This window comes from Rhagoletis pomonella, unplaced genomic scaffold (assembly GCF_013731165.1).
Source record: "Rhagoletis pomonella isolate Grant_MI unplaced genomic scaffold, Rhpom_1.0 Rhpom_scaffold_00011, whole genome shotgun sequence".
NCBI classification, from domain to species: domain Eukaryota; kingdom Metazoa; phylum Arthropoda; class Insecta; order Diptera; family Tephritidae; genus Rhagoletis; species Rhagoletis pomonella.
The window spans coordinates 2,166,240-2,191,034 of record NW_023458565.1 but is presented as its reverse complement, the minus strand read 5'-3'; the positions used below and the strand labels follow the sequence as shown (position 1 = coordinate 2,191,034).

Here is a 24,795-nt window from a genome sequence, read left to right as displayed (position 1 = left end):
TTCTACACCATTTCTACGAAAATTTGTTTTTTTTCCCCCATATAAAATACAGCGAAAACTTTGAACGCTTTGAGCGACTTCTAATTTCAAAATAAAAAAAAAATAATGGCATATGTTTTCGGTATAGAACAATCCTAGGGGGTGAGGTAGTTCCTTTAGGCGAATGCAGGCAGCCGTTATACGAACATAGTTATAATTCCCTTGTTAGGGTGGTTGACTCGGTTTTTCCAAACCGGTTTCCCCCGTTTTTTTCGATATCTATACGCGGTTTTTTGAAATATTAGTTTTTCGAATATCGAATAATGCCGATTTTTTTTTTTATAGAACAAACCGGTTTGTTTCATTTTCTTTAAATCTTGACCTTTCAATAAAATTTTCGAGTTATTCGAAGTTTTCAAAGCATTTTCCAATTAAAGGAAAATCTCTGAATAGTTTTAAAATTATATCCTAGGTTATTTGCTGATGAGCAGAATATCATATTTGATTCCAATAAATGAATGTTTGGCACATAAAACGTTTGCTGCGTGTATGGCCGAGCTTCACCACCAATTCGTTTGCCATTGTGTGCCGAGCGGTGGCCGCTATTTGAAAAATAACTTTTTTTTTATATTACTGGGATCAGGTATTCTAAGCATTCGGCTACGGTGGCAAAAGCACTACTCAAATCTGAAAAGGGTCAGAATAATATGCAATAACCTAATGTTAAAATAATGCCAAACGTGAATTTTTCACTGATTTTTTCTTGTTTTACTGTTAATCAAAAAAAAAACTTTGCACTTTTTTGTTTTGCTCTTTTGCAAATAAAAGCTAGCTTTACTGTAAATAGTTTTAGTTTAGTTTTTGGTCATGACTTCATTCCAATATAAGCATTTTAACTGTATGAAAACTATGTAAAATAAAACCACTTATCCGTTTTTTTTTTTTTAATTCCAAAATTGGGACCCGGTTTTTTTTCAAATTGCAATTTTTCCAAAAACTCTAAAAACGGTTTATAAAAAAGCCGAATAATCGCTCAACCTAGTATTTGCTTAACGAGATTTTCTATTTTCTTATCTTTGATAAAATTTATTTAACCGTTTAAATATTTTTTGTTTTTAAACACAATAAAAAAGGGTCTTATGGCAATGAGCCCCCTGAGACGGTCAATATCATTCCACTGTTAGGTAAAATAAAAAAATTTCCGGCTTCAAACCAAAACCAGCTGGTAATGTCACATTATCATAAAATTGACAGCTGTGTGCGAATTTTTACGCAAAGTACATCAAAACCTATGAAAAGTATGTACTTAATTTCCAAAACTACAACTTTCTAAGTAAAACGCTGTGCAGACAGAAAATTTAAATTTCATGCAAGAAGATCTCACAAAAATGCAAATTCATGTAAGAACACATGTAAGAGTATAATGAGTGTGGAAAGTGACGTAAAGATAACGAGCAGCGCACTTGGCGGTGCAGCGAAGTACGAATTTCTAGTGCCACATACCACATACATATATGTATGTAAATAAAATGCAGTTGAAAAACGTATGACACAACCACATGCGAGCACTCAAGAACACCCGCCTCTAACAAAGGCATCATACTCTTATGTATACGGAAAACGCACGTGAATGTCTATGAGTACAAATATACAGCTTAGTAAAAACATGCTGTACAAACTATGCCGTATATGACGAGTTGTATAGAAGTACCTATATACATACATACATGCATACATATATATATATAGCAGGCGCTCACGTTCTTTTGCATACAGCCAGATGCAAATCAAGCAGGAGCACCGCTTGACGTTCTAGTGCATTATGAATCCGTCGCATTTACCACTACCACAAAGCTCACATCCGCACACTGATAAATATGTAAATATATAATTTGGTACATTAAGTGCAGGCATTGCTATAGAAAGAAGCTTTAGTGGATGCTGTTACCAATCAACGACACTTCCGGCTGCCAAAAATTGTTGTGTGTTAACTTAAGTAACAAAAGAATCGTGCCAATGTACATTCATTGATACGTACTTATCTACATTGTATTTATATGTACACAGATGTATTCTAGGAATGTTAATCGCGGGATACCGGCCTTTTTGAGGTACCAAAAATCCCGGTATTCTTGGCAAATAATCCCGGTATTTTCGGGATTTATAATTTGCACTGACGGCAATAATAGAAACACCTTTTAATGACCAGTATTGGCTGTACTACTTTTTTATTTAATAATTAATATTTGTCTATCTCATTGTACATATAACACCATGCGATAGTAAATATTACTTATACACAAAAGAATCAATATATTTGCGAAACCATGGGCCAAATATAGTAAAATTGCATTTTTAGTTCTGCACTCTGACGTCAGTACTTCAAAATTTATTTAAAAACTTCAGTGAAATGTGCTTAGAGAAATAGTATGGGTATCATATTAAATATTCGCAGTAGTTGGTTTGACGTAGCATACGGCTTACGTTTCGGTATGGAGGCTATGCTGAAACATTGTAGTTGTAATTTTTAGAGCTCCACGAAAACGCTTTTGCACGAGAACTAATGAAACGATTTCAACAAAAGTTGTGGCGTTTCAAAAATAAAATTCCAACCCGATCGACAAATTTATTTTTGTAAAAGCGCAAACAGTCAACGACGTAACGTAGACGTAGGTTGACGCAGACACGATCTACCTTATGGGATCCGCGTGTTAACGAAAACTCACCACCGAATGGCGGTGACGTTGCCGTTGCTTCTCTCTCTCTCGTCGTCCTACGTTTACGTTACGTCGTTGACTAACTGCGCTTTAAGTAACCAATTCAGCTACTGTCGTAGAAACAACGATAAATATTGGCTTATTTTGGGGTCAATTTTGAGCCTTTAAAGTGCTCTAGCAACTTATGATTTGCAGATATAACTTTCATTTTCGGTATATAAGCTCCTTGGAGCAGCAGAAATATCATCGTGTCTAAATTTTATATAAGTTCAACTAACATTGAGCATTTTAATGTCAAAAATTGTTGAAACAGTTAGCAAATTTTTTATTTTCGAAATGCTCGAAAACCGCTCAAATGCTTTTGTTTTTGTTTTCTTTAATCAAAAACTCAAGTTTTTCTTTTCATTTGGTATATGGGAAGTTTTGGTTGATATCTATATATATGTTTATTTGATTCAAACATATAGGCATAAATAATTTTCTATACAAAATCACTTTGTCATCAGTTTCCATGCACGTACATGCGCTGGCAGTGAGAGAAGGTTACAAAAAGTATGTATGTGTAGGTATTTCGGCCTACAAATAACAGATGGCGCAATATTTATAACCTAGTCGCAGCATACGTACTTATGTTGATTGCAGTTAATGTGGATCTGTTTTTCTTTTAGTAATCTGTGTATGTATGTATGTATGTATGTATGTATGTATGTATGTATGTATGTATGTATGTATGTATGTGTGTATGTATGTACGAACATATGAATGCATAATACGCGAAAACTTTTTCGTCATATCAAATTTGTACTGTTCGTTTGAATTTACAAAATGAGGTATCAAATTAAGGGGCTTAGCCTGCGGATGTGTAATAACTTCTTATTTTTTCAAAAAGAGTTGCCACCTGACAAAAAAAATTTAATTTAAGTTAAATCAAATATTACACTACGAGTATCGATCGAAATTGTTTTGAAAAGGCTTTATTTCTTAATTATATGCTGCCGCCTATTTCAAAAATCAAGTTCGACTTAAATAAAGGCAGATAATTGAAATGTATAGCCTGATATGGATGTCAGACGTAAGAGGTTGTGGTTTGAAAATATTTTGCAGTGGGTTGCCACCTTGTTACAAAGTTAGATTCAATATAAGCAATAGGTTAAATAAATCACTTCAATATGAATATAAATTGAAAAAAGTCCTAACGAGGTTTTGGTTTAAAAATAATTTGAACAGGGTTGCTGTCTGTTAGAAAAGGCGAATTAAATTAAATTATATTAAATATTGAAATATGGGCGTCAAACAAAGGAGTATTGAGAAATATTTAGTTTGAGCATTTATAACATTAAACAGGTTTCCACCTGTGTAGAAAGTTAAACTCTAATTATTTAATAAGTCAAATGAATTATTAAGGTATGCGTATAAATTTATATGGGTAAAAATTATTTCTTCTGAACTTTATTTAAAAGGGTTGTCATATGTTTTAAGACTAAATTCAATTTGAATTAAGGGAATTATATACACAAAGTAAACAAGAATCGCAATATCTGTGTAAGTCGAAAAAATTATGGTTTTAAAATATTTTGAACAGAGTTGCCGTATTTTATAAAATTGTAATTTAATTAAAGTAAGCATAAGCTAAATGAAATATTAAAATGTGGTGTGAAACGAAGGTGGTATGATATCCTTAGTTTGAATATTTAGAATATTAAAGAGGGTTGCCACCTGTCTAAAAAGGAAACTCAAACGATTTAATAAGTTAATAAGTTGAAGCAATTATTAAAAATATGGGCTTCAAATGAAATGGGTTTAAAAGGGCTATATTTTTGAACTGTGTTTAGGAGCGCTGTCACGTATCTAAAAAAGCAAATTTAACTTAATTCATCATGCAGATGAAATTTGTACGTATCACAATATCAGACGCGCGAGAATCTTTTATTTCTTAACTATATTTAGGAGAGTTGCCAGCTGTTTGAGAAGTCTTAGCTAACTTATCACAAATTCGAAGACGAGGATAATGAAAAGACGAGCACGAACACGAAGAAGAATACAAATTTAAAAACCTAGGCTAAAATAAAAAGTAATACAAATTTGTGCAATATGAAAGGAAATAAAAATGAACCGAAGTAATAATACACGTCATGGCATATGTATGTCTATTTATAAGCTGGTGGAACATATGATTGAAGTTAATGTGGATATGCTTCTCTATTGCTAACTATTAATATTTTGCAATTCATATTGATTTATTAAATCTAATTCAATACAATCAAAACGAAAATTTTATGTACCCTTTTTTAACTTGAATGTCATCTTAATAATATCACGTATTCTACGTTTAAGTGTGTCGGAGCTGCAGCCTCCAGGTCAAGACGAAGGCGCCGGACTAATCCATTTTTATTTTTTATGTTGGTCGAAAACTGGGCTTGAACTCAGGCCCTGCGGAATGGCAGCGCGCTCTGCAAACCACTACACCACAGAGGCCGCCGGGTGTCAAATATAAACTGTCGTTTTGAAGATCCATTTACTAGCCCCATTTATTCGAATCGGATAGAAAGTGTGGCAGTGAGGGCTTATGAATTCTTTAATATTAATATAAGTCTTCGGGTGTATTTCGTTCTTTTATTTTGTAGCCTTGCGCTTTCAACTGTACCTGTGCTTCAGCTAAGCTATTTAAAATACGTATATATTTACTATGTTAAATACACATATTAGAGGGCTATTCAAGCGGACTAAAATTCAGTGAAAAGCGGAGTACAGAAAAGCTGGTTTTGAAAATGAGCGAAACTCCACGGAAACGTGCCTACTTTATCAGCTTTCGTTCAAACACGTATGTAAATACATACGTGCATAAGATAAGTTGTACACAATCATGTACAACATCCAGCCATTTTGAAGTATTTGAGTGCATTGGCAGGCGGGGCGTATGAGTGATGAAACTATTTGCCAACTTCATGCGCGTCTACACACAGCAACAACACCAATTCATACATACATACATACTTGCATACTAACGCTTATACGAATAAACTAACGGTAAATTTATGTGCTTCACTCGCCACCCCAGTGCTAACAAGAATGCCGACGTTGACATTAGCGTAGGAGTTTTCTATATTTTTTCTGAGTTCTAAGTGGCCTGAAGGTATGCTTGTATGTTGGCACAACAAATGCAGACATAAATGCATAAGTTTACTAAACTTTTCGAAGGTGTTGACTTGTTGTGTGTGTTTTTATTGTTTGTTGTTGCTGTTTTTATTAGAAAGGTGCAGAGTAGTATTTTGATTTCATACTTGTTGTGCCTCGTAGAATTTATATAAATATGTATGTCTAAGCGTATAAACAATTTTATATATGTACACGTACATACATGCACAAATGCATAGTGCTCGTTTTGTCTTGCATGTTTTCGCATATTCTCGCTTTATACATATGTATGTATATTTTTTTATTGTAAATTGGCATACATATTTATGTGCAAGTGTGTGCATGACATTTTAGTTACTGTCTTGGTTGTTGGTATTGTTGATGTTTACCAGCTGTTAACTGTGTTGAATTGTCGTCAAAAGAATTTCTTGTTCCTGTTATTTTGGATGTTTTTTTTTATTTTTTTGCTTTCACATTTGAATCAACCTGCATGCTCGTGGCGTACACTTCACATAGTCGCGCAGTGCCACTTGTCACGAATTGACATTCGCATAGGCAATGGACGGCAGTAGGTTTATTGAGGCAGCCGTCAGCCAAAGGCGAGATATACATACATATACATACATATACATACATACATGCATACAAATATACCAAGTAGGTTTGACTAGGGTTGCCTACTTTTGCATAAACATATACAAATTTGTATTAACTGTGTGTCGCCTGTGTCACCAAGCCCCTTCTCAACTTATACTTTGAGTTCAAGTGCCCTCAAATGTGCTGCTATGCGCCGACAGCCTTTCTAAAGCACAATCCATTGCGAAGGCGTGAATACATACATATAGACATGACAACATATTTATGTACATACATATATGTTTATCTTTACAATGTGAATTGAAAGACGTTTAATATGCATTTTTACAAGAATTTTTTTTTAAATTTATAATTTAATTAAATATGTTAACAACTGTAGTATAAAACAAATTGATGTACATATAAATTGTTCAGAATGCGTAAAGGTTTTAAAAATTTACAGGAAGTTTATTTACTTTTGTAGTTGGCAAATAAAATTCATATAAAATTTTAAATCCTTTTCGCACCCTGTGCACTCTAATAACCGCTAAAATTTATTACCGTCTTATAAGTTAGTACCGAAATATTGCCAGGTGAAATATAAAATACCAGAATTTCCACAAATCTTCATAGTTGAATTGCTGAGTATTTGGACTGCATTACCAACGCAATGTTAAACCTCCCACCCTACACGGTGTGGCACCAACTCTCTCAGCCGAGGTCTAATACCTTGGAGTTTTTCTAGACAAGAAACTGGACTGGAAGAACCGCCCTGTATGCTTGTAAGACGGCTATAATCAAAAAATGGCGAATAAGACCACATATATGTAGAACACTGGATGTACACAGCTGTGATAAGACCCTAAGGTACTAAACAACACTTTGTCCAAAGTGGAACGAGTGCAGAGGACGGCTGTGGAAATTATGTCAAATCTTCCACCTGTGAATATCTACGGTAAATCTCGGGCCAGCTGCAGTGCGACCAGGTTATATACGATACAGCCGTGAAGAAACCTCAGATTCGGACACGCAAAAGTACTTGAGTCCCAGAGAGGAACGAACGACAAGGGCCACAGAATTAAAATCAGGGTCTACGGCTATATAATCGATGGTTCCAAGCTTAACAAATTAGTGGGCGGCGAAATTTACTTCGGACCATTATAGCGTTTTTCAAGCGGAGCTCTAAACGCCATAATGGAGACGGCTCGGTGGCTCATAACCTCCGCCCCTGCAAGACGGCCTATCGCCCAATGTAGGCATAGAATGCAGGCATCAAAATGCTCCTTGACTGTTGTGTGGCTCGCTGGACATAGGAACATTCATGGCAACTGGCAAGGAGAGGGACGAATAAATTCTGCACAGAATACGGGCATATCTCTAACCTCCTGCAAACACAGACTAAAAGCTGAACTCATCAAGTCGGTAAATATTGGGTGGGCTGTGGAAACCACCTGCCATACTACTAGGAGAATTCGACCAAATATTGAAGTAAGGCGATAAACAGGACACTGCCTTATGGGCACAAACGGAAAAAGGTTAGGATACCAATTTTTCAATAAGTAGGAACTTTCTAGACTATTTAGGCGAACGTCCTCGATTTTTATGCTTTATAAAACGCACTCACTGGTTCAACTATTAAGGCAGGCAAAGAAACAAATGGTTTCGGTTAGTGGTATGACAACGGTCTTTTCCAGCCAAAGTGTGCTCCGTGCTAATTAAGTTAACTCACTGAAAGTAAATATATGCAATGATATCTTAGCATAAAATGATATTAATATAAATATTTTTAAAATGGGCATAGCCCCACCCACTTACGCCTACATATGTGTAACCGGTTTATCAATTTCTACCAAACTCGGTGTAGTTATTAACCTTGTCACAAGAAATCAATAGGTTAGAATGTTATAAATCGGATCAAAATTACGTTCACTTTTTTTTTAACAGTATATTTCAGATATACGAAAATCTGATGTTTCAATAACTAAAGACGCCAAGCTACAACAATATCTTTACAATAAACAAGATTATAGATTTTTGGGAAATGGTCGTGGCACCACACACTTATGACTATAGAAGTGTATACCGATAAACGCTTTATCGATTTCCACCAAACTTGGTCTAATTCAGGGATCGCAACAGTTACAACTTTTATTTAAAAAAAATCGCTATTTAACAATAATTTTTTGAGTTTTATTTAATTACTCCTTAAATAACCGTCATTATTTTATAAATCCAAAATAACAATTATTTTTTATTTTTATCTAAATAATCTGCAAATAACAGTTATTTTTGATTTTAAAATTATATGTCTTAGATAACAGTTATCGAAGTCTTTTATTGACAAAAGTCAGAAATTTAAAATCAGTCGCTGACCTTTATTTTTTATACTTTATACTTATTACACTTATAAAAGTTGTTTGTTTAAGTCGTACTAAACCTTTGTTTCCCAACACCTTAACTTAACTGTGAAAAATGTTGATGACTTTTATACAAATGACTTAAAAAATAAAAGTCGGTGACTGATTTATATTGATGACTTTTAAAAGTAAAAGTCACTGACTGATTTTTACTGATGACTTTTATAAATAAAAGTCTTTAATAACTGTTATCTAAGACATATTACATAAAAATTAAAAATAATTGTCTTTTGGATTTATAATATAAAAATTAAAAATAATTGTTATTTTTTTAATTTTGCATAAAAATTGCAAATAAAAATTTACATTCAAATTTCAGTCTCGGTGAAAAAAGAAATCGATTGGTAAGTATCACTTAGTTGTAGAACATTTCGAAATCGGGAAAAGCTTAACATACAGTCTACTGAACGTTGAAAAAATAATGTACAAACATATATGTATTTAATTTGTATGTACAAAGTACGGTTTCGCCCGAAGGAAATTATATTACTCATACGCCATGTATCCATGCGTTAGTTCTAACTTAGTAGGAAAACAATAACTATTGATTACGCAAAATTTACCGCCAGCGGAAAGTATTTGGCAATATTGAATTTAGTTATTGAACAATATTCTGTAAAACGTATGCAGATATACATATATAAATCAGCACTTCGACTTAACAAAGGTGAGTAGCGCTTTTACGTACATTTCCTGTCTGCTGCCACCTTCCCAAGCAAGCAGATACACGTCCATTCTTAAAGGTAAGGCTGCTTACCTAAGAAAGGGATACTATGGATTTTTTACGAATATCAGACTCTTGTGCATAAAAAACTTAATATTTTAGCCTTGAGATAACTTCGAAGATATTGGTGACCTCTGGTGGTGTTTAATTAACAACTTCATAGCCTGCCTTTTCTACAACAAATGTAAGGCGCTGGATAATTTCTTTTTAATGCAGTTGAATTTACTTAAAAGTTTTCGTAAGAAAATTCTAGAGAATTTAAATTTATTTTTTAATAAAGTTTCTTCAACCTCCTCCCACTCATTCATTAAAAAAATTGATGATCACAGCAAAAACACGTTTATAAAATATATGTAAGTAAAAATTTTGAATACCAAAAATAAAAATGATGAAAAAAGGAATTCAATTACATTTAGAGAAGCACACACAAGTACAGACAATTCAAATTTTGTTTGAGCAATGGTAAAACTACAGAAATAAGAGACGGCAATTCAGCGCTTTAGTGGCAAGCAAGTGTGGCAGCAGCAATGTGCCTTCCAAATTATTCAGATCCATTAGGTAGATATTACTTGTGCTTTATTTAAGATTGATGCTTTTTTTCTTCAATTTTTAAAAGCGACAGGCTGGCAGAAAAATGACCTAGCTGAAAGGACATTCAAACGCAGATATGAGCCTGCCAGAGGCTGACTAGGAAAGAGGGGAGCATAGACCGAACATTCATAGCGACAAAAAATAAAAAATAAAATAATAATTCCATTCAGAGTGTCAAGCCTTAGCCGTAGCCTTAGATTGGAGTGTGGGGAATATTGAAGAGAAAAGCAAAATGAAGCGAGCTTGACGCTAAAATTTTACAACCTTTCTGTCTTGCCATTTACTTGCAGGGCAACTGTCCCCAAAGCAAATGAGCAGTATTTCTTGTAGCTATTTTTTTTCTTGCGTTGTTATGGCATTTTTGTAGTCTACACTAAGATGCACTTAAAGAGGCCTTCGAATATTTTTGATGAAATATTTTATACTGTTTTGGGGGAATTTACTTTTGCATAAAAATAGTAAGTCATTCTCGAATTGAAATGCGTGTTATTTTATCAGACGAGTAAAACATAGAATTTTGTAGCATTTTATGTAAGTGAAAAAAAAAAGTTTTTTAATTCCACTAAAATAAAACTTTGTATACACATATGCAAACAAGTGCGTAATAGATGAAAATGTGCAAACCACACATTCCAAACTGTGTTTGGTTTGGTCAATGTGTGAAATTTCCGGTCAGCGAGCTTTATCTGCATAGTTCTAAAATTAAAAAAAAAAAAATATGGACTTTAAATAAAAATTACTGCATGATAATAATGTATTTGTAAACATACACGTATGTTGGTATAGATATGTATATAACAATGCTGGTTAACCACCAGACCGTTCTTTTTGCTCACCTTGGAAGGTCGTTAAGTGCGGATTTAATTATCACCGAATTTTCAGTGTATTGCGAAACAGTTTTTCGTTTGGCACGAGGGTCCCAAAGAGAGGAGATGGAACCCCATCGTGAGGTGTAGATTTGGAGGTGTTATCATTACCTTAGTCAATGAGATGATGGTTCTTCTACTTAATATATTGTCAGTGCAGAGAATAATCAACGGATATAATCCTGCAGCAATTATTGATTTTTAAAAGATTACCTTGTTTAATAGGAATGGAATGAATTTTGAGCTTTCTGGACTTCGAAGCAGAGACCTACTGAATGGAAGCACTTCAAATACTTATAAACTTATCCCAGGCCTCTATTGTGATGCTTCTCCTAAATGAAGGTCAAGAAGTGCTACTAAATTTAAAATTTAAAAATACATATATAGTACCTTGCGTGCATAGTCCAATCATAAGTTACTAGAAAACTCGAAACGAGCTGGAGTCGAGTTATACATAAATTTGTAATTACGAGATGATTTCGTTCAAATTCAAAATAAAACTTTAAAAGTAACGAATGAGCAAGGAAAGACTCGACCACATCCTTCCAAGAAGGAACACGGCATACCTGCTTCATGGCTTCATTTAAAGGATATCCAAGAGATTAGACGATTATTTTGACAATGTACACGACAGCTTTTCATCATGTGGAAGAGCGAGGATTCTTGGCCTTCTTATAACAAATAACGCACATTTTTCGACTTCAGTTTGCTTATAAACACTTTTATCGACTTACACGACATAAGACTGAAGATTGACGCATCCGCCCAATGCTGTATTTTCAAGATCATAGAAGCAAATTACGCTCGCTTGGCTGAGGTTTCACAGGTGGAAATAAGAGCATCGGTAAAGCTCATAACATCGAAAGGGACACATCATCAGCATCATCCTTATACTTTTCTCCGTGGTCTCCGTCGATACGTAGTTATATTTAAAACTGACCCTGAAAATTATCCGTAACCTATTCAGAGAAATTTCAGTTGCAGCGGTATAATCCCATCTGATCTGGCAGTTTTACAAGTTTAAAGCTTTAAAACGCCCAAATAATCGTTCCCCTTGGGACAAGTATATTTACAATTCCACCCGCAGAATGATTCGATGGTGCTTGTCTAGGAACTTCTTGGGAAGTGTGTGTCCAAAAATGATCCTAATCTTTTCCTTCCACTTATAGTCTAGGAGCCATCTTACTTCTTCAGAAAATCTATTAAAGCTGAAGACTCAACCCAGCAAACAATTGGGGTCATAAATGAGTCTTTAATGAGTCCTATTTCGGAGGCTTTTCGATCATATTAAGCTCACTTAAGAGTCCGAAATGAGGGTGTTTCCCTCCCTCTGAAGATCGACGTATATGAGCTTAAATTCATACATCAAATGAGCCTTAATATGAGCCATATTGGACTCTTATTGGCCTCTTATACGGCTCATTTTAGACTCTTTTAAAACAATTGTTGGCCTCATATACATACAAACCATTTCAGGCTCTTATCGGCCTCATAAATGACTACATTCGGACTCTTATTTTAGGTAGTTCTTTAAGTCTTATTGAACGCATTATATTTGCAAAGGCATTCAGCAAAAACGCGCATATATATATTCCAACATGAATTTAATAGCAGCATCTGCAGCAAAATTTTGTTTATATTTTGTTTTATAATTATTTTCATTTTTTGTATAAACAAGTTTAGATATAAATTTCGAATCTTTATTGTTCTTATATTGGTACAAGGTATTGGCTCATAACTTGGATCATATGTATATGACTCCTAAAGGATTCATATAAGTCACGCAGTTCTCGTTTTTGAAACTCACATTTCTTACCCACCTAGGACTCCTTTCGGACTCACATATTCTGAACGCTCAGAATATGTTTGCGGGGAATGGGAAAATTTTCTAAATCTCAAAGCCTCTAAAAGGGTAATTTTGCTTCTTTCGAAGACTTCTGCTCGCCACCCATATTTGCAGCTTAGTCTGAAAGATCGAAAGATTTTCGCTATGTATTTAGCTACCGTGTTTTCGATTTACGCTGGATTTGGGGTCAGGGTAGGTCTGACCTAGAACCCTTGAGTTGAGAGAAATACATTTAGCTGATCCTTTTCTCAGTGAAGCAGATAATAAAAAAATAATTATATAATAATTCTGTCAGTGTTCTTCAAATTATTTAGCTTTAAAGTTAACTAGGGAAGAATGATGATTTATGGTCAGAGAAAAATAAATTTATTTGGGAAATAATTTACAAAAAGTAAAAACCTAATTATTGGCATAAACTAACTAAACTTCCACATTAAATAGTATGAAATCTTAAAGGAATAATTTTAATTTTAGTCAGGGAAGAATGAAGTAATAGAGATCATACTTTGAATTTTAGGAATATGTTTTCTAGTTGTTTCAGTTATAATATTTTCTTTTGGGATCACAACATTTTTAACTAAGGCCCAAATGAAACTTGTGGAAGCGTATGATTTAAATAGTCATTCCATTAGTTTGCTTTCTGGTAGTTATATCTACGTAAAGTTAACTGAAATACGACTAACTAAATTTAAATTATACTCTTTATGTATAGTTGCTACACAAAGCCATAACGCAGACGAAATTTTGAAGAAATTTTGGTGCGAAAATTCCTATTTTCCATATTTTTTAGGTAATCACATGAATTCTTGATTATAGAGAAATGTCTTTTCGAAAAAAAATACATTTATAATTTTTTTTCTACCACAAGTTATATAAAGTTTCGTTGAACAAAAAAAAAATCAAATAAAAATTATTCCTGTTTAAGCAACTATGGTAACAGCATAGTTATTATTAATAAAATTATTTTCTAACGAAATATTAAGCATTCCTGGTATAATTACCGCATACAACATTTCAGTTCTATCTCCTTTTTTGTTAATTTTTCATTTTACTATTTGTATAAGTATTGTAATTCAAAGCAAACCCCTAACTTTTTGCTGATTCAATACGAGTAAACGCTGTTGAATTCCGAGAGTTTTTAGCTGAAATCGTTTGTTAAATTATTTTTATTCGTTTTTGCAATTTTCGCTTTAGCGCTCTTCCTTTGTTTAGCTAACTTATTTTTCAATCGAAATTTTTAGACTATGCTCCAATTAAAATCAATTTTTATTTTTCGTTGTTGTACATGAAACGCAAGTACGTGCAGATATGCACATTCGTACAAGCCACACTTTAAAATTTGCTTGCACAATTCAAGCCAATTAGTTGCTAGTTCCTATTAGTTTCTAGGATTGAATTTTCGAGTTTTCGAGTAACTTGTTTTGCTAAGCAATTCGTTAATAGTATTTGGTTTAAAGTGGATTTTATACAAATGCATACACTGAGGGAAAAAAATATTAAAATCAAATAGAAACGTCATTGATCTTACTATAAACGTCAACGAAAGAACTGTATATTGGTAAATATTCAATTCAATTACGCGCATATTAAAATGACCGCGTTCGTACTGAAAGAGCAGCCGCGAAGTGAACAATCAAGACAAAAACTAAAAAAAAAAACTTAATTTGCATGTTGCCTGCAGTGGAATTCGAACCCGACCATTTCCGGATATCAACAACTTGTGGCAAGCATCTTTGCGCACTCAGCTACACCCAGGCATATAAATCTGCTTTCAAATGTTGAATATCCATCAACACCACCGCACGCGATTTGTACTATGTATGCACGTGTGTGTTGTCGTCGCTCTCGGAGTGGCGCTCTGCATGCTTGGGGTGCGTATGTACACTTACATATACATACTCAGATGTGAACAGTCAAATACGTGCGTAATAAATTTTGTATGAAAATATTATTTTTAAATACGAACATTTTTAAACGATAATCAAATATAAAGTATTCATTTTTACTATGCATTATTTCCCTCAGTGTAGTTGTACTTACACACGTACATATACCTACAGACGCATTCAACAGATTCGTTTGAAGTTGTAAGCGATACACGTTACCAAATATTGAATGTTGTTAGTTGATGGTGAAAAATTTTAATTCTATCCGTTCTAGAGCTCTGTGGATACGCTTGTAAAAATATTTTACTTAAAATTTTTGCTCTGGAAATATTTTATTACCTTCTGCATAAGTATTTTCTATCAAGTTTCTTAAAATTCATTCTTACAAAATAAATAATTTAAAATAATTTAAAAAGGAAACAAAACGAATCAATTAAACATAATTTAATCAAGTTCAAAACTTTTGAAAATTTTCCCCTTATTTTTTTTTGCGCGCATTCTCGATCCTTTAGTTTGAATGCAATAATCTTTTTATAGCACAAATAATGGAATTTGTCTTATACTACATGGGCCGTGAAGCCCATAATAAAATCTTCTCAGCTGTAAATAGGTTTTTGTAATAAACGTAAAAAATCGCACATATACACATCAAAATTCTCTATGAAAAGTAATATTTTTAAGATTTTTTTTTCTTGAAAAATTTTGCACATACTACAAATTTTTCTTCAACAATTTTTATTGAGCTTGAGGCCGTTTCCAGCGAAAAATTATTGTGGAAAAGCAACAAAAGCAATGGCCTCAAGCTCAATAAAAATTGTTGACTATAATTGTTATAAGGCCATAAAATAACGAAAACAAATACAAATTTTTCGATATAAAAAATTAGTTTTTGAAAATATGCCATTTCAAAAAAATTAAAAAAAAAATCAAAATGGTAGCTCTGAGTATTGCGCAATATTTAATATAGTATTGTGGGGTGCACTCTACAATAATTTAAATAATGCATTTTTTTACACCTAGGTTGAGTAAAATGAGTACGTTACAAATTAGCATGTGGTAAACCTAGTATGGTACACCTTGTATTTTAGTTTACTGAGAGGCGAAAACCGATGTTTAATAGGTACGTGCACCGGAGATAATTTATCGTCGCGTTTTTGGTAAATTCCTTTCCAAACTTTAATCGCGATTTCCCAAAACCAGCCAAAAGTAACATACGACAATCTTTGATAGGATATGTCGTCGATGTTTTTGCAAAACCGCCTATCTTACGGCACTCAAATTTTACAGGATAACGGTTTATTCTTTGCCTTGATAGCCGGTATTTTCTCTTGCCATTATTTTACAAATCTGTTGTTTTAATAACGATTAAACGATTTGTATGCATAAATCTCGATACCTGGAGTTCAGGGTTACCAAATCTCATTTTTGCCACAACGGCGATTTAGGCGGTTTTGCAAGTGGTCGACGATGTATTTACCTCTATCCGTATAAGACTTAGGCCACAAAACAATTGAAGGCACTTGATCATTCGCAGTGCCGGGAATAAACTTTACTGTAATAAGAATTTTGGAAACCCTCCTACCTTGGAAACAAATTTTCACTTTAATTCATTATTGAGAAAAGCTTCTACTTTGACATTCAGGCAGTCCTGTCAGCTTTGGATTCACACATAGGCAATGCAGAGTTCCTTACTGATTGCCATGTATATTTGAACGAGAACATATATAAATAAAATTATTCTCATATAGTACACCGGGGGATATTGAGGGTGATTGTAAAGCTGAAGATTTGGCAAGAAAAGCTACGGCCACCCAAAACATTTCGGGAAAGAACTCGGTAGGTATGGCAATAGCCACTTTTAAAATGTCTGTTAGAGCTCACGTTATTCTGAAAGTCAATGAACACTGGAATAACTTTTTGCCGAGTCCTAATATGGAATGAGAACAGGGGTTGGATTCTGTAACTGTGAGTTTTCAAGTTTACACTTAAAGTTGTGTACACTCTTCATTTTGTGATTCAGGAAGTGTTAGAATGAGTTTTAGCTGGTTGCGGATCGAGGAATGCCTGGTCTAAGCCAACTGTGACAAAATGATCAAATATCTCATTTCCAGGCACTCCCGGGTTGCCTAGCGCCCAGACTAAAGCAAGCTCGTTATCTTTACCAATATAATTTAGTCGAGACTAGCATTGCGGAACTAGTTTGGCAGTACTTAGTTAGAGGGCTGGTCAATGCCTTAAGTGCAGCTTGGCTGTAATTCTGTTATCGTCTTAGAACTCAGAATGTGTATAATTGGAAGCTATGTCGAGCTATTTCGAAAAAATCCCCAGGCTTCTAGGGGTAGTTTTTAGCCAGGAACTCAAATATGTTGATATTTTTGTCTTACCAAGCAATCTAAATTAATAGTAAATAGAATCTGCAACAAAAAATTTACAAAATCATGAATATCAATTTTCAAATTATCCAACTATCCGAAGCATATTCCCCAAGCGAAAAAGTGAAGCTTATCCACATTAACTTCGAATAATAACCCAGATCCTGACCCTGAGTCAGTTTTAAAGCCATCAGTGAATATTCGGCAATGTACGAGTGCGGACTCAATGCTGGAATTAAACCAGCATTCCCCCTCAGGAAACTTTCTCTCGCTAGAATCTCTTCATCAAAGTTAATGGCGGCGTACTATCCTGTAGCATTATAAAGACACAAGTGCTCACATATCTGCCGCCGGCAATTTCCGCATAGCCTCACTCAGTGTTATACCAACATCCGTTTATTTTTAGTCTGCAGGTTGTCTTTAAGGCCTCCCCACGTATGATGGCACAAAGTGACGGTAAGTGCACCAGTGTGTCAAGAGCACTATACACCACTCAAAAAATGTAAAGTTAAACAAAGAGGCTATCAAGCAACCAGTTTGGTTCTTTACTATCGAAACCAGATAAATTTTTGTGGACCCCCACTTACACCTTGTGAGCCCTCATATTTCTTTTACGCCAACGTAGACCCCTGTCGAGTCTTCCGTGGACCCCTGGGCCTCCGCCTGGACCACTTTGAGAATAACTAGTCTACACAAGGAATTAATACTCATTGACACTCTTCCTTCAACGAAATTTGTAACGCAATTGCTAAGAAAAAAATAAAAATATACATACATACATAAATACATTTATGTACATATGTAGGTATGTAAGTCATATTTCTTTTTCATTCTACTACTTTTACCTAGCGAAATATTCAACCACAAAGCAACAAAAATATAGTGGATGGGAGGCAAATACGTGCGGATATATGTATATGTAAAACTCTGTACATAAGTATATATGTACGTATCTGATCTCGAGCTTGAAATATGAGTGTCATTAGGGCAACTTGTTTACAAAAAATATGAGCTAACAATCTCACTACGAACAGAATTAGGGTATATAAAAAAGTAACTAAGAAATTTCTAATATCCTTAGAATGACCCAACAGTAAATGTACATACATATGTACATACCTACTATGTAAGTACTTCTAACATACATAAAGCCGTAACATGTTTGTTAGTTTGCTCTATTTAGCATTAACTAGTCGCCATTGCCCAGCGGATGCACATTAAACTCTGATGTAGGGCCATAAATAAATGTCAAATGTTGTTGTAATAGTCCAAATTGCCATTGGCGTAAACGTACATATATAATGGTGCATTATGTGTGTGTGTGTGTGTGGCTGAGCCACTTGATTTCGATTCTCCTATTTGTGTTCGTGAGATACAAACCTACACACATATACATATGTATGTATGTATGCATGATTGCTTTCAACTCTTTTAGCTGTCGATAAATCAAAAGTTCTTTGAACATCCAAAAATACCAGGCATCGTCCTTTGGAGGTTATCGTGCGCACTTCAAATGAGAAAATGCATTTGCCATTTCTATGTAATGGTGACCCGAATACTAGTTCAGCTATGACCAACAATAACCCAGTCAGCTTTTGGACAATTGATCGGTAATTTATGTCGTTTTCGAGGTTCATTTTCGAGTGCGCGAATCTCTTCTATTCTTTGAAGCGGCCACGGAAACTCCGAAGGAAAAAATATTTCTAAACGTAGATATCAAATATATGTATATATCGTTTCAAGGACTGGTAAAGTTGCAGTAACTAGTATTACTTGGTGCCGACAATGTCGGCCCGACATGCTGACTGTTTATCTGATGACAGAAGATACTTCGTTTTATCCTCGTTCACCACCAAGCCCGCACGCTATATAATTCCGAGAACCTAGAACAGACATAGCCTTTGGTTTTACTGATTGTACGCTCTTGTAAAGATTTGTGCCTGAGCGGTTCAATTTTGCAACTTTTGTTATCATCTCCAACATGAAAACGAAAGGGAGTCACCTTGTCCGAAACCTTGTTTGGTACTCAACGGCTCGGAGACGTGGTCCCCAATTCTGATGGAACTGGCGATATTACTCAACATCATTTTACACAGCCATATTAGTTTCGCGGCGATACCAAATTCAGACATCACGACTTACAGATAACTCCTTTTAGTTCTGTAGAAAGCAGCTTTGAAACCGACAAACAGATGGTGTGTGTCGATTCAATTTTCACGAGTCTTCAAGATATGGCGTACTGTGCTCACCTGGTCTATGCTGGCTTTTCCAGGTCTAAAGGTACATTGATAAGGTCCAATCAGTTCGTTGACGATAAGACCTTGTAACCTATGCTCCTTATCACTTTCTTGCCACCGTGTTTTTCAGCCGCGTATCTGCTGTTTGTACCTCGTCGACTCCATTGTAATCGACTGTAGGCTCGGGTTCGTCCACTACCCAGCAAAATATCGGTAATCGCTTTTAGTGGTAACGTGTTCTAGAAGGCATAGCGTAATAATGCCTTCGAGTTTTTTTTGCTTCTTTTGGGCATTGCCGCTAATGTAAAGTAGAATGTCCTACAGTATTTAATTTATTTCGCTTCTTTGTTTCATTTCGGGGAATGCAAAGTTGAATGTCCGTCAATATTTTATTTGTTTCGCTTCTTTGCTTCATTTCAAGGAACGCAAATTAGAATGCTGCATCCTAAATAGAATGAATATCAACAAATTCTTTTTCTACCGCTACTTTCTGTTTAAATTTGTCTCGCATAATAATCAAGTTTCGCTTTGCTCAATTTGCAGCGAAGTTGAAGTCAGTCAATGAAGTGAAGTACAAGGGTGAGGAAGTACAATTTTAAGCTTAATTAAATATGCATGTATGTACATACCGATTTTTAAGTAAAATCTAAATACCTAAATACATACATATGTATGTATAAAAATTGATTTTAATTAACTTTAATCTCTTACATTCCACATTAGTTTCCCTATAAGGCATTCTTTGTTCGCTTCTCTGGATTCTGTTTATCCATTCGTTCTCCCTTCGTCTGAAGGTAATGCTGTGGGAAAGGGCTTACCGCCAATGACATGCCCATGTTAAAATAATGCCTTCTTGAAGCGAATGGGTAAGCGATTCCCATCGACTAGCTCGTTTCCAATTTCGTTTCTGTGGTAATCGCGTATTTTTTGTGGGTACTTTCAGTGCTGATAGGCGTGGTTATCGTCCGATGTTGCCCATCTCAATTTTTACTCGAGTTGCGTAGACGGACTGACAGACAGTCACGGCTTAGTCGATTTTTTTTTTCACTCTGATCAACACTTAGCAAAAGTGTAAACAGCAAAATATTATTATTATACTTATTTTTAGTATTCAGGAGAACCGGTAATTACGAACATAAGAATCTCATGCGAAATATTAATACATGCATACTGTGCATATCAAACATACCAACCGACAGCTCCTTAAGCTATCATGTGCAAAAAAAACTTGTTTCAGGGTCGTGCTGTTAGAGAAACGATTTTTTTTAACCTCAAGATTTTATGTATATAGAAAAGTACCTCCTACTGTTCAAGTGCAGTTGTTAGGTTTTGCAGTGGACCCCCTTATATATATACAGTGGCGAAAACATAAATAGGGACGCGATATTTCATATAACATAACATAAACCATATAAGTCAAAACTTCAAACTGTGTGCAAACACTAGCAAAAGTACGACAAAAGTTTGTCAATACTTCGCGTTTTTTAATCAGAATATTTAGAAAAATTTGAGTATGCATTCTACTGGCGCTTTCAATTTTAGTGAAGTTAAAGTTCGAAGTAGCTAGAACTTAAGCTGTTCCAAGATAAAACTTTATGGCTTTGCGTGACATTTATAACTTTGCCAGCAAAGCTCAAGACGCAAAAGGTATGCCGCAATGAACGTCAAGGAAACAATTTTGCGCAGCTTTTTTTACTCGTAAAAATTGCTGTAGATTTTATATATTTAGTTTTAAAAATTTCAGCAGTGTAATTAAAATTTATGTTTCTGCATGAAAACTCGAAGTTGGACGATACAGAATAAATATTAAACCAGCTGATGGCCAACACGCGCAAAAAGATAGGAGTTGGTCATCATTTCGCTTCGCGTTGCAGCTGAAAGCATCCACATATGTGGCATGCGTTGTGCATTTTCATATATTTCATCTTATCTGCCAAAGCGAATCTGTTACGCAAAGCGAAGCATCATCAGCTGTACTGTTAATTTTTGGCAGTTTTTATTTTATTTTTTTTTGGTGAAGGTGTTACTCATTTTCTTCGTATAAAACAACTGTCGTTTGAAATTGGATCTTACGTATGAATGAATGTTGTTCTATAACTTACGGCGCGCCGCTTATAATTTGTTTTGCTTTACTTACCACTTTATTTCCAAAATCGCAGATCCTTAAATCTCAAACTGCTGTGTTGCTGACTTTGTCAATTTCATTTATTCACAAACACTTGCGGCAGATGTAATCAAATATGATTCGCGAACTTAAATGGCAGCGATGTGAGTACCGAATATTTTAGTTAAAACGAAACGCGCGACGACTGAGGTCGAAATGTTTAGCGTTTAAATATCGAAATCAACAATCAATCACTCTGCAAGTTTAACGAAAAAACTTTTTATTTTTAGAGCAGAAAGGTTCACAAAACAATTTCAAGTTTTGCTGTTTGTCAACAGATATACTCATATACATGCATATGTTAATTTGCACATTTTTTTCATGTTTTTACAAGTTTTAGAAAATCGAAAGTTCAAAGCGAACTTATGCAAAATAAATCTTTTCCTGTCACTAGAGGCATTGTCTTTGCTCTTCGTACCCTAGTTTTGTGTTGTAGCCAAAAGGTTTTACCCAGTTCCAGAAATGTGTAGTACACACACCAGTGCACTATGCGTAATTTGATCAGTTTATGTGGCCAGAAGTCGCTTTCTGTAGTTACAAAAAATCAACTTTTTTGTGCTTGTTTTTTTTTTGTAAACAAAGTTTTTGGGAGATAAAAATATATTTCTGATATAACCTTTAACTAATTTCTTTCTTAGAACAGATATTTTAAAATGCACTTAAAATGTTGGCCCTGTGCGGACGTGTTAATGCTATCAGAAATGTGTAGAATCAATCAAGAGTACATTTCATGTTACGATTTTTTGCGTTTTCTGAGAGAATGCCATTGCTTTGTAGGTATTGTTTATACTGTCAGCAGCGAACTATTTGCCATTTGGAGTGGGAGAACTCAATAAAAAGAGAACACAAAAAGCTGTTTACAATTATGTTGCTGCAAAGACTGCTCCCTTTAACTTTTCGGCAGACAAACTAGAATATTCAGAGCTTTTTTTTGTTGCAAGAAAGTAGAAAATCGTATGCCAATCAGTAAGAAATTATGTTTTGTTAAATATTTAATTATAACTAATTTTGCTGGCTCATGGCTTAATGGCTCAAATTAACCATAGTGCAGTGTTTAAGAGAAAGGAAAAATACTCCAAACTTAACCGCATCAATGCGCGCACATGGGAGAACGCCTATTGCATATGTCCTTACATGCACATACTTTAATTATCAATAATAAATAGACATTATAACGTTTAATTTAAAACGCGAGTGTTTTCACTTTAAGTAAAACGCAGTCAATGGCCACCGCGTTGCTAGTCAGTATTCCTATTCCATAGATATACAGGCCAATTCTTAATACTACCGGGGAGTCTTTTTTCCGAGAATTTGTTTCTCCCGAGAAAGAAAACCTCCAATAATTAACAACCAGGGAGTAGCATTTTCCCCGAAAACTTGGGAGGAGGGAATTTGAACTTCAAAAAAGCTGTTTGACACCTTTTTGAGAGCGCAACTCTGTCATTTAATATAAAAAATCCTCAGGGAATTTTTATTCATGATAAGAGGAAAGGGAAAAGAAAGAAAACTCCCGGGAGATTCTGTTCAGAATCGGCCTCATAATTAATCGTAATTAGTAAATACATATATGGGGTATTCACACAGGTGTCGTATTGTTGTATGTCGTAAACTTTAAAGGGCTAAAATATTAAGGGAATTCCTAAGGTACCATAAAAGCCATATTATGAAATTTCACAGTGTTACAAAATAGTTGGTCGTGGTTTCAAGTCCTTCCTCTAAACATTTACAACAAACGACAACGTTGCGCAGTCCCCATATAAGCTGTGGCCAAAAGTAGTAACTGTACTTGAAATTCGCTGAAATATGCGATGTTCGGCACTTAAGAATGGAAATACGTACGGTAAAATTCAACGCGCTAGCACGCCCACAGCTCTTGTGGGCAGAAATAGTAAATGTTATCCGATTTTGATAAAATTCAGAGCATATGCTGGTTTTAACGAGTAAAGCATAAATCTGAAAGATCGTCAAAATCGGTTTACATTATCGTCCAGTAATTCTAGAAAAACGGGCAGAAAAAAAAATATTTTTTGATTAAATTCGTTGTGCCCTGCCCGTTTAAGCCAAAATTTTCCAACTTGGAAGATAAAAAAGAATTTTTCATTACAGCACCCAACTTCTACACAACTTTTTTGGGTCCAAGTACTAAATTTTATGATTTTTGGAGAAAATGAACAGGCACATTTATTTTGTTTCTAAAGAAGTTAATATTTCTTCATTTTAAAAATAACAAAACAAAAAAATTTACAAATACCTGCATACTAAATTATGTTCACGATATGTATTTACACTGAAACTTTCAATTTCACCTACATTTTATGCAACAAAAGCTGAGCTAAGGCCAGCAGGACTCTTGCCATCGACAACGGATCTCGTCCAGAGAAGCGTCCATTTTTGGCTGAATGTTGAATGTGATTAATAGATTGGTGAGTCATTAATATCTATACCTTCTTTAATTTCCACTTTATATTGCAATTTATTTATTTTATGTACACACCAGATTCTTTCCCTTCAGCTCTACAATAAAAATTCAATAAATTTTACAGGAGATTGGTCTATAAAAGGAAGAATAAAAGCTGTTATTTAATGTTTACTTCTCCTAAGTATAATTTATCTCGCTTCCTAGGTCCTTTTTAAATAGCCCTTTATAAAGTAATCACTCGAAAAATTTTATAGGAAAATTACTAATTGTATAGAATTATCCTGTCAGTGCTACTTAAATAATATATATTTACTTCAAATGTGTTCTTGCGCTCACTCAGTTGAGCTGAGTTACAGAAACCTAGTGGGCAAAATATGTATGTATTCAGATTGTTTAGTTTGCGTTTTTTATCATTCTAACTTTTTTTTTTTACAATGCACTCTTCTATATATCTGTCAACAAACAGCACAAATTAATAGGGTGTTTGCATGTGGTCACAAAAATTCTGATTTTAATTAAATCAGCACATTTCTTTTGCCTATTCAAAGTCCATTTAGCGCATTTTTTTGTTAAATCACATCTCAGATTGCCATTTCTAATTTACTTAAATTTTCTCGGTAATTTTCTTATGTAGTATTTTTCATTTATCTCTCTGAAGATACATTTTTTTTATAACAATACATTTGTGCACATAAAAACCCACATATACACACACGAAAAGTACACAAAAAGCTAGCCAACAGTGCCACGTCGTCGACTTGAGAGTCGGAAAGTCTACAATTCACCACAAGTTTGCTAGACAATTAGAAGATATTTTCCATAAAATTTTTTTCTTAATTCTCTTTTTTTTGCTTAATTTGGTTTAA

At 34.4% G+C, this 24,795-nt stretch overlaps 2 protein-coding genes across 2 annotated transcripts in view; one reads left to right on the top strand and one right to left on the bottom strand.

The window, feature by feature from the left end:
• Positions 1 to 24,724, bottom strand: part of LOC118747284 — a 59,391-nt gene extending 34,667 nt beyond the window's left edge. Inside the window, exons 1-2 of the mRNA XM_036481287.1 lie at positions 24,633 to 24,724; positions 21,484 to 21,706 (exon numbers count right to left, since the gene is read on the bottom strand). The gene's annotated coding sequence lies outside the window, so the exon portion shown is untranslated. The remainder of the gene's footprint in view (positions 1 to 21,483; positions 21,707 to 24,632) is intronic.
• LOC118747283 overlaps positions 1 to 24,795 on the top strand; it is a 207,388-nt gene that overhangs the window by 133,286 nt on the left and 49,307 nt on the right. The window lies entirely within an intron of this gene.